This window comes from Muscardinus avellanarius, assembly GCF_963383645.1.
Source record: "Muscardinus avellanarius genome assembly, chromosome: X".
Lineage (NCBI taxonomy): Eukaryota > Metazoa > Chordata > Mammalia > Rodentia > Gliridae > Muscardinus > Muscardinus avellanarius.
In genome coordinates this window covers 78,344,140-78,356,047 of record NC_137792.1, presented here as the reverse complement: position 1 = coordinate 78,356,047, position 11,908 = coordinate 78,344,140, and the positions used below count along the sequence as shown (strand labels likewise).

At 36.0% G+C, this 11,908-nt stretch overlaps 1 pseudogene across 1 annotated transcript; it reads left to right on the top strand.

Annotated features, from left to right (window-relative positions):
* The first annotated feature begins 5,747 nt into the window (after positions 1 to 5,747).
* On the top strand, positions 5,748 to 6,754 carry LOC308279339 (transcriptional adapter 1-like; annotated as a pseudogene). Its single transcript has one exon. The product of its transcript is annotated as a transcriptional adapter 1-like (transcript).
* Positions 6,755 to 11,908: the final 5,154 nt, after the last annotated feature.

Genomic DNA, 11,908 nt, shown 5'->3' with positions numbered 1-11,908 from the left:
GTCAATAAAACCAAGTTGTCTGCCATGCCTATGTCATATCAAGCCATGTAGTATTATGTACATTCCCTTAATTAAATTTTAGATTTGATCACAGTATTACTCTTAAGATGACTTTGACTCCCTATTTCTTCCTGTGGCAGTATAGTCTAGAATACAGTATATATGTTTTACATTACTTTGTCTTGAGAGTAATTGATTTTTTTCAAGTTACATGATAATAGCTGTTCCAAATAAACCACCACATTTCAAATTATTGGAGTAAAGTTGGGCTTTGTAATAAATTATGTGGTGATGATGAATATCTTACAATATACATAAAATAAACTCACAAGGTAAATATATAAATGTAATAAACTAAAATACTAGAAAAAAACTTCAGTTAACTATTTTGAAAGGCTTTCTAACTATGAGTATATCTCTATAAACTGATGTGGAATTATTTCTAGGATATGGTATTAAGTGAAAAAGGAACACTAAAAAGAGTATAACAATTTCACACTTGGTGTAATATATGTTATGAAAATGTGGACAAAAACCTTTCTTTTGAATATAATAATATATAGAAATAATACTGGAAACTAAATTGGTTAGTTACCAGATGTAGCAGGTAATAAAATGAAAGCATGATGAGAAATAATTAGAACACAATAGCAAGGATTATGAGGAAATGACACTATATTTCAATGTCTGAATCTTAGTACTATATTGTTTGTCATACACTTTATGTTCAACAATTAGGAAAATGCAAAACAAAACCACATTAAGATTTCATCCAATTATTGTTAAAATGGCAGTAATAAAGAGTACAAACAATAACAAATGCTGGTGAAGTTGTGGGAAATAGAGGCTGCATTTTTGGTGGAGCTGTAAATTAGTACAACCATTATGGAGATCAGTATGGAAGTTCCTCAAAAGATGAGAAGTGAAATCATCATATGACCCAGACATATCACTCTTTTTTATTTTTAATTAAAGTCAGCATACCATAGTAATACATGCATATTTATGCTTATAGCAGCCTATATATCTATCAAAAGATGAATAGATTTTAAAATTATGGAATATACACACAATGGAATTCTACTCAACAATAAAGAAGAACAAAATTATGTCATTTGTAGGAAAATGGATGGACCTGGCGAACATTATGTTTAGTGAGATAAGCCAGTCTCTAAAAGTGAACAATCATATGTTTTCTCTCATATGTGAAAACTAGGGTAAAATTCAAAACAAAAGGCACTTTAGTGGTGGAGGCAGAGCCATTCCTGCTGTATGACTGGGTCGCAGCTGGGAAGAGAATTCTGCAAGGCTGGAAGACCCTGGCAAGCCTGAAGCCATTATCTCTCTTGATTTTAGTTAAAATAATGATAATATTAATAAAATTTGAAAATTGCTTTAAATGGAGATAGCTGTTTTGTAATAATTTGAAATTGATGTGAATATGACTGAAAAATGCCCTAATATTTGTGCTGTGTATAGCACTAAGAAGAATATTACTGTGGGAGAACTTTCAAGAAGCTACAAAGAAAAGAGCTCTTTGCTCTTCTGCCTACATCACCTAACTCACTTAAGGTTTTAGCCATGAAATAAAAAGTTAACTTTAGGCAAATCATACCTACTGTGCAAGGCCCTTCATAGGTTGCATATAAGTTAGGGCATCAACTGTGGTATCCCCCTCAGGGAGCTAGTGATAATCCAGAATACTTTTCTACCTCCAACCAATGCTCCACTTTCCAATGCAGGAGTGTATAAAGAGTAGAAAGCACAGAGTTAATAATACTGAAAAATGACTTGAGGTCAGAATTCTGCCATTCCTACAAAGGATTGGGCAGGTAGGGACCTCTTTGGTGCCTGCTTACTAAAGTACAAAAGAGTTATCTTGGTAAACAACTTAGTATGTATTATAGGAAATTAGGTGTAGACATTGTATGTTAGAAAAATAGAATAAGTTCAGTGGGGGTTTTGGTGGTTGGGTTGGAATAAGTTAATAGAATACCCAGTGGCCAAAATAGTGGATAAAATTAGTTAATTTTAGAAGCAAAGACAGTACGTCTAATATTTAGTAGTTAAGATAGATGATAGAATAAGTTTAAAGTTTATTATGTGTGATGAAGAGTAGTAATAAGTTTTGTAGGTCAATTTGTTACAAATTAATAAAAAACAAATAAAAGGAAAAACAGGTGTCTATGAGTTGTGCCTGTTACATGGAATTCAAGTTAATAAAAAACTAAATGAAGACCAATATATGTGTAATGTGGCTTTGAAAAACAAAATGAAAAACAAAATACCTATGATGTGACTTGCTTTAATTTTTAAGATTCATGTATAAATAAAGTATATTCTAGGGCATAGGCAGAGATGCCTTCCCCCCTGCTACTACCAATGTGTCTTTCATTCTTCAATTTCACTGACCCTACCTCTCCTTCAAGACCCCTGAACTGACCGAGGCTGGACCCCAGCACTTTAGATAAATAAGGAGGGAAACCAGTACAATAGTAGAAGGAGATTGGAGAAGTGATGTGGAAAGGGATTAAAAGAAAAGTATTTAAATAATTTTATGTCCACACATAAAGGTATATGTATAGGGAGAGAGGGGAGGAAATCAGGATGGGATATGAAGGGATATACCCCAAATGTTTGTATTACATAAAATATTACTATATGGAATACTATTTTAATTACATAGCTATGTACTATGCATCTGTGTATAGTATAGCTGAAAGACAAGACTTGTCCCCTCTCATTAATTTTCAGTTTTAGGTTTTTTTAGATTTTCTTGAAGAATAAAATGCTTGTAAATTTTAGAGTTTACTTGTTTTGCTCTAGAAAAAGTAACCTCCTTTGTTTTAATTAAGGTCCTATTTAATACCTATGTTACAATGGGAGACCTGACAGAATTATATTGTTGAATTTTCTGGTTCAAGAACCAGGGTGTCTTTGTAATTTCTCAATCTTACTTGGACTTTGAGGAGAATGTTTTAAAGCTTACTGTATTTGAATTTTTAAAATCTTTGTTTTATTTCTTCTTTTAAATTTGCAATTGTAAAAACAGTTTCTTCTATAAAAGGAATATAGTGCATATTATATATATTATATATATTGTATAGTGCATATTATATAATATTATAGTGCATAATATTATAGTGCCTATAAAATATATACTAAACTCATACTGCATACTAAACTATAAATTTATATAAGGCACAAAAGCTAGTAATAAAAAATACTTATGAAGCCAGGTATAGTGAAACATGCCTATAATTCAGTATATGGGAAGAAATAAAAAGATCTGTTGTGATGGAATAAGACCCTAAGGTGAGTTTATTTTGAAATCATGTGCTACAAGTTGAGGAGCATCTCACATCTCAGTCTACCATTATCGGAGGTGGAAACTAAAGATAGAAAATCTCAAGAATATCTACAAGGACACCATTAAACACCAAAGCTGTAAAGGAAAATAGAAGCAACAGATTCCTGAACAAGCAGAGACCTGAGAACAATAACATGTTCCCCCAAAATCTCAAGAATCCTGTAAAACTCTCCAAAATCTCATATCCAGTTGCATAAAAAAGTACAAGAGTTTATTGTTGATGTTACTGTTTTTTTTTAATTCAAGTTTTTCTTCTATGTATTTGATACTAGTTTTTTTATTTTCTCTTTAGTGTTTTTCTCTTTACTACCTCCTTTCTTTTTTTTTTTTTTTCTTTCATTATTGTGATAGTGAGTATTGGACCCTGGGTATTAGGTACACAACAACCCCCATCCTAGAAGAGTCTCTTAACAGCAGCTAACATTCTGGGCCAGCCCCTCCCTGCTCCTCTATACCACTCTACATCAATAACAAAAGAGGGAACCCTGTAGGTAAAGTAGCAGGCTTTAACCATAGCTTTGGAACAGCATTCACATTTCTTCTAAGAAAGGCTGAGTCCAAGAAGAAAGAAAAGTCAAACAAGGGCCTAGTCAAAGCTACAACACAACTAATCTCTACTACAACAAAAAATTTTACTCACATTGAGTTAAACAATTCTCAAGTTTGTATTCTTTTTTCTATTTTTCTTCTCCATTTCTCTTATATGTGAATCTGTGATAGAATTTTTTATAATTTGTTTATTTGACTCCCAGTGCACCTATTTGTCTGTGGCTTGTATTTAGCCATTTTTATCATATATACATATTTATACTGATTACTAGAACAATTCTCAAGTTTGTACTCTTTTTTCTATTTTTCTTCTCCATTTCTCTTATATGTGAATCTGTGATAGAATTTTTTATAATTTGTTTATTTGACTCCCAGTGCACCTAATTGTCTGTGGCTTGTATTTAGCCATTTTTATCATATATACATATTTATACTGATTACTAGAATATTTTTATTGACAGTATATTTATTTTATTATCCTTATCCTAACCTTACTTACTGTACTTATTCTAACACTTACCCTACTTGATTTTATTTTCTCTTCACTCAATTCTGGCTTACCTCACACTGTCCTGTTCTTTCTCACTCAACCTTGATCATTGATTCCATAATGCTGCCCTTGTATAAATCAAATGATTCTTCATTATTCTACTTCTGAGGCTGGCCCAGAGAGATGAATCAACAGAACATAATCCTAGGATAGGACAATCTCCATTGACAGACAGAGCTGCCCAGCACCCAACACCCAGAAGTTTAAAAATGTATAGAACACAAAATGTTCTATGCATCTCAGAAACTTCTTTCTATTAGGGAGATGACAGATTATTCTCAAATATTTAACTCTTGGGTCCAATAAGTGCCACCATAACAACTTGCAGAGAGAATATATACATATATTGATTTTATACCTATTAGCTAAATGTCTAAAGTACTCAATCCTTGTCTGAAAATTAAGGGTGAGTGAAATAACACAAGTCTGTATATAACAAATATTTCAGTCAAAAAAAAACAATAAATAAATACCAGAACCAGAGATAGGATCTTTCTATCAAATGAACAACTTAGCAAATAAGAACAAACATTACCTGGAACATAAATTACAACTCAAAATGTTAAGAAATAAAAATCACATGTAAATAATTATGATGAATAACAATGATCTCAACTTCCCAATGAAAAGATATAAAACTCCATAATAATTTAAAGCTCATAATCCATATACATGCTCTCTACAAAAGCACACCTTACTGATGATACTTGCAAACTAAAGGTGAAGAGCTAGAACAAACTAATCCATAGGAATGAAACTCAAAGACAAGCAGGGAAGCAACTCTCATATAAGACATAATATTCCTGTATCAGACATAATAGTTTTCAAGCCTAAACTTATCAGAAGAGACAAAACAGGAATTTTTACTATAAAATTAAGAATTAAACAAGATGTTATAGCAGTAGTCAACATATATGTTCTGAACATGGAAAGAACCACTTTTATAAAATAAATTCATTGTGGCATTGTCACATAGATACCAATATAATAATACTGGGAGACTTCAACACTCCCTCCACACCATTAGACTAATCTTACAAGGATTACCAAAGTTTCCTGAGACTTAAAGAACACAATAAAACAATGGACCTATTAGACATATACAGAACAATCCACCTGAACACAGCTTAATACAGATGCTTTCTACTTGCTCATAAAACCTTCTTCAAGCTGCGGCGGCGTCTGGCAGCGCGGCGGGCTGGGGAGCTGGCGTGCAGCGCGGGCGTCAGGCCGGGCCTTCCACCGCGTTGGTCTGCGGGCGGCTGGACGCGCGGGGCCATGGCGACCTTTGTGAGCAAGCTGGAGGCGGCCAAGAAGAACCTGAGCGAGGCGCTGAGCGACAACGTGAAGCAGTACTGGGCCAACTTGAAGCTGTGGTTCAAGCTGAAGATCAGCAAGGAAGAGTTCGACCTGGAGGCCCACAGACTCCTCACACAGGACAACTTGCACTCTCACAACGACTTCCTCCTGGCCATCCTCACCCGCTGTCAGATTTTGGTCTCGACGCCAGAGGGCGCCGGACCCCTGCCCTGGACTGGGGGTTCTGCAGCCAAACCTGGAAAACCCAAGGGCAAAAGAAGCTTTCTTCTGTTCGCCAGAAATTTGATCATAGATTCCAGCCTCAGAACCCCCTCTCCGGAGCTCAGCAGTTTGTGGCAAAGGACCCCCAAGACGATGACGACGTGAAGCTTTGCTCACACACGCTGATGCTCCCGATACGGGGCCAGCTGGAGGGCAGGATGATCGTGGCGGCCTACGAGCATGGGCTGGACCACGTCACAGAGGAGGCCGTGTCCGCGGTTGTCCACGCTGTCGAGAGTCACCTTAAGGACATCCTGACCTCAGTGGTGTCGAGAAGGAAAGCTTACCGGTTGCGGGATGGCCACTTCAAATACGCCTTTGGCAGCAACGTGACACCGCAGCCGTACCTGAAGAACAGCGTGGTAGCCTACAACAACCTGATAGAGAGCCCTGCGGTGTGCTCTGCTGCCTGTGCCGGCCAGCACCCGGTGACGCACCTGGCCCCCGACGACGCGGAGCAGCAGGCGGCACTCCTGCTGGCGTGCGCGAGGGACGCCCTGCCCTCACCACTGCCTCCCGTGAGCATGTACGACCTCCTGGAGGCTTTGCAGGTGCACAGGGAGGTCATTCCTACACACACCATGTATGCCCTCAACATTGAAAGAATCATCATGAAGCTGTGGCACCCGAACCATGAAGAGCTGCAGCAGGATCAGGTCCACCGGCAGCGCCTGGCGGCTAAGGAGGGCCTCCTGCTCTGCTAGGCCAGGGCTAGGGTGCGGCCCTCCGCAGGTTTTTTGGTTACGGAAAACTGAGTGTTGTTTGGGTCTACATTTCAAGGCTGAAGTGTATAGTATACATGTAACCTTTCCTATGGAAATGTGACATTGAATACACTTTGTGTTGCTGCTGTGAAGCCGTTAGGATGAATCCAATGATGACCTGTGCTTTATATGTGCTCCCGGTTGCGGGAGCAAGCCTTGTGCCTGGAGGCTTAGAGGCCCACGTCTGCATGTAGGGCGCACGGCACCCTCCAGTACTGAAGCTGCCTCAGCTTGGTGCCCGCATGGGCAGTGACTCGGGGTGTTCAGCGACATCATCCTCTATCTGGTGAGTTTAAAATGTATGCCTTTCCTGCAGAGCTGTACACTTACATTTTGGTTGAAATAACCCTCCAGTGTTAAAAACCAGAAACCTCCTTTAGTGACCAGTTTAATTTTTAGCCACTGAAGTTAGTCCCAAAATAATCCCTGATTTTAACTTCACAAAATATAACTGACCCAGATCTGTGGGCCATGTATATCAATACATCCACAATCAGCTCTTTACACACCCATCTATACATTCTAACCTACCCATCGACACTTGTTCTTCAGTAAAAAGCAACATATCTCTAAACAAAGTTGGTTATCGGTAACGCTGTCAGATGTAAATTATTTTCACCTCGCCACTTGGAAGGATAAAAGCAGGTATTTCACGGGAATGGGAGAATTATAGATCTGGGAGTGTAGCCCAGAGGTAGAAGGGTTTCCAGAAACCCCAGTACCACCAAAAGAAATTTATTTAAAACAACAATAACAAAAATCCCAGAATAAGCAAAACTTCTCAGCAATATAAACCACGCAGGAGGCATCATAAGTCTTGACTTTAAAATATACTACAATGCCGCCATTACTTCCTTTTCTTCGGCATCTGCGTGAAGATATTACCATGCAGGAAATTGGCTAAACTTAAAGAAAGCAGAGCCCCGAGGGGAAGTGTTGTCTCTGGCCAAAGTACTCCCCCACTCTTAGATATTCTTTCATAACTACTATTATTTTGGTAATGATTCTTTTAACTTTCCACATGAATTGCTCTGGTGATGGAAGATCAGGACTGTGGGAGAAACTGAGTCCGTGGAAAATAAATCTTCTAGTAATTTGTCTAAGCCTCTAAACACCCTCGGCTTTGCTCAGATGTAAATCTAGTCAGAATTCAGATACTGTGGAAGCATTCCTGCTACAGCAATTACAAATGCAGAATTCCTCCCTATCTTTGACCTTCATTCTAATCATTACAATAGAGCCAGGGCTAGGAGGAATCTTGACCTTAACACATAGTGATAGCACTGCCTGGAGACAGGTCGACACCACCTGGTTAAAATAGTTATGACAGAACAAAAAGCATATAATAAAAATGTCATGTTGTTATTTGGGCCATGTCTTCTAAAATATATTTTAAGTGTTTAATAGGGTGAAGTGTTCAGACAGCAGATGGTATTGCAGACAAAATTCAGCAGACATTTATTGAAATCCTCTGAATCATCATAAATGTACATGGATTTCCCTATGCCAACTAGATGTATGAAAGCTGGAATCTCCGACTTTGTCCCCATTCAGCTCAAAGGAGGTTGTTAGATAAAGAAGGACATTGGACTAAGCCCTAGGAATAAAAGTTCCGAAAAGGTTAAAGAAAACTCTTAAAAACTGAATTCTTCAAGTGATTTTGGGTGTGACTTTTGTTCTTCTGGAATTTTCCCACTAAAAGCCTCTGCAGCTACAAGGCCAAGGCAAGGCCAAAGGGGCTGACTTGAAGCACACGACCCACCTGCAGGGTCATGGGACTGATTTCAATCACAAAGACCTGTGATGTCACAGGCCTTACTTTTGTCTTGTTCATGGTTGGTGATTTACATGTATATCTCACTATTGTATTTTGGGTGTTTGCACTTTTCTACTAGGGAATCACGGAGAAATAGGGAAATATAAAAAATCTTGTGTCTAGAATAAAGTGGTCAATTTAACAAGAGGCATTTGTCCGTGTCAATCAATTCAGATTTTTTTTCCCCGAGAGGAATCTCCACTTTTAGCGCCATGAACAGGAACTTAAAGGAGTTTATCTCATAAAAAGGGAAAAAATCTCTGCAGATAAGTGGCTGCAGAACTACCACCTAAACCTTTGTCTACCTTTTTGAGACAACTTGGTCCCGAACAGACTCAGTGGCCATATTCAGTGCTGGATTTATTATTCCCGATTGAGCCAGTCTGTCGCAATACAAAGCCATAATAATTAAAACAGTATGGCATTGGCACAAAAGTAGGTATACAAAACAATAGAAAAGAATAGGAGATTCAGAAAAAATCCACACACTTATAGTCAATTGAATCTGGAAGAGTCAAAAACATACATTGGAAATGATACCCTGTTCAGCAAATTACGTTGGCAAAAGTAGTTATTCATATGCAGAAAAATGGAAATAAATTTTACTTTCTCAAACTGCACAAGAGTAAATTCAATATGGATCGAAGACCTGAAAAGTAATAGGGACTATACTACACATCCATAATAATTAGAACAGCATGGTATTGACACAAAATCGGATATATAGAACAATGGAACAGAAGATTTAAAAAAAAATTTTGCCCTTACTTTAATAGGGCATAGAACCAAATTTTCAACATATAAACATGGGTAGAAGCTTCCTCATTATGACCTCAAAGGGATAAGAAATTAAAATGAAGATTAATATGTGAGATTGTATTAAACTGAGTATCTTCTGTACAGTAAAAGATCTTAACAGAAAGCTGACAGAATAAAGGATCTTTGCCAGCTACTGCTCTGATAGAGGACTAATATCTAAAATATACAAATAAGTCAATAAACTTTCCCACAATATGATCCAATCAAAATTTTTGCAATTTAACTAAACAGATACTTCAGAAAGGAAGAAATATAACTGGTCAATAAATATGTAAAAATATTCAATATCATTATCACTTAGAAAAATACAAATATAAACTATCCTGAGATTTCATCTTACTTAAAAATGATATCATTAAAAATACAAACAATTATAAATGCTGGCGAGGATGTGGAGAAGCAGAAACTCTAATACACTGTTGGAATTGCAAATTAGTGCAACCACTTTGGAAACAGTGAGAAGCTTCCTCAGAAAACTTAAAATGAACCTACCAAATTATACAGCTATACCACTCCTGTGTATGTTCTCTGAAGAATTTAAAACAGAATTCCATAGTAATAAATGCCTATCTATGTTTATAGATGTACAATTTATAATTGCCAAACTATGAAATCAGATGTCCATCAACAAATGAGTAGATTACAAAATTATGGGATAAATATACAATGGAATTCTACTCAGCCATAAAGCAGAACAAAATTATGTCATTTTCAGTGAAATGAATGCTACTGAAGAATATTAATCTGAGTGATATTAGTCACAAAAAGTAAAAGGTTGAATGTTATTCCCCATCTTTGAAAGCTAGGGATAAACTGGAACATAGAATCGACTCTTGACAATGTAGGAAGAAATCTTATTGGAGTATAAGAGCTGATCTAACTGAGGAAAATAGAAATTAATTGGGGGGAAGATTCCAAGAACAAAATACCTCAATGATCAATATATATACACTTATAGCTAATCAATGTGTTGAACAAGAGAAGAGAAGGTGGAGAGGGAGTGAAAGTAGGGTGGGACTTGGGGGGAGGCTAAAAAGAACGCTGTGCATGTATGTCTCTATCACCCTGAAATTCTATAATATGGATGATTATAATATATCAATACAAAATTAAAACCAATGGGAGAACAATAATATTTAATGAATAGAATCCATGGCAAAATTATGGATAGAGAAAAGGAGATATTAAGTAATGATAAGGATTAATCCACCAAAATAGATAACTATGAATTCAACAATATACAATGCAAAAGCAAAAAGAGCAAGAGCTTAAAAGAGAAATAGAGAAATCAAATCTGCAATTATAATTTAGAAATTCAAAATTGTCTCATGAAAACTACAGAAAAATATTAAAAAAATCATTCCATTTTTATATGAATGGTTCACAAATGTACACACTATTTTTGTTCCAAAGGGCCACGTTATTGCTTACTTCTTCAGATATTGGACAGGATCATTAGTACAATGCCTATGATCAAATATTACAGACCTAATCATTTTTATAAATACAGTAAAAATAATTCACATATTGTTAATCATTTTGACTCTAACTACTTGGAACATGCTGTGGAATTTTATTCATCATCTAATAATAATAGGCAAGATAAACTCTGTAACTATGAAAGATCTCAGATGACCATTATCATTTGGAGCTCTCTAATCCAGAGATTTCTCATCTTGTTGCTAAGGTCATCAACTAAAAATATAAACTCTGTCTCCCATTTCTTCCTCTTTCCTGGAAATACCTTTGAACTTCATTTGTGTGGCATCACATTTCTATATTGAAGAATCTCTTGTTCAATTCTGTCTAAGCAGTGCCTAATAAATTTTGCTTTGTGTGACTTCTTCCAGTGGTTCCATTAAATATGCTGTTGACTCCTGTTTTATTGTATATTTCCTTTATTTTGTTGAGGTAAGATCCTTCTCTTCTGATTTTATGCAGTGCTTTTAACATAAATCAGTGTTAGAGTTTATCAAATACTTTTCCAGCATCTATTAAAATGATTGTGGTTTTTTCTTTAGTTCTGCTTATATAGTGAATATCACATATTTATTTGCATATATTTAACCAGCCGTGCCTCATTTGGAAAATATCAACTTGGCCATAGTATATAATTTTCTTGGTATGGTTAGAGTGTGAATCACTTGTATTTTGTTTAGAATTTTTGCATCTATGTTCATTAATGATATTCATTTGCAATTATTTTGAGGGAACTTCATTTTGTTTTGCTGTTAAGTTTATACTGGTTTCATAGAAGAGGTAATTATTCCATCTTTTTCTATTTAATGGAACAATTTGTGAAAAATTGGGTTTAGTTCTTCTGTAAATATCTTGCAGAATTCAGCTAGAAATTAATCTAGATTTGGGCTTTTCTTTAGTAGAAGGATTTTTATTTTTTCTACCTCTTTGATTACTGTTTGTTGGTTTACACTTTCTATATCTTCTTGATTAAATTTATA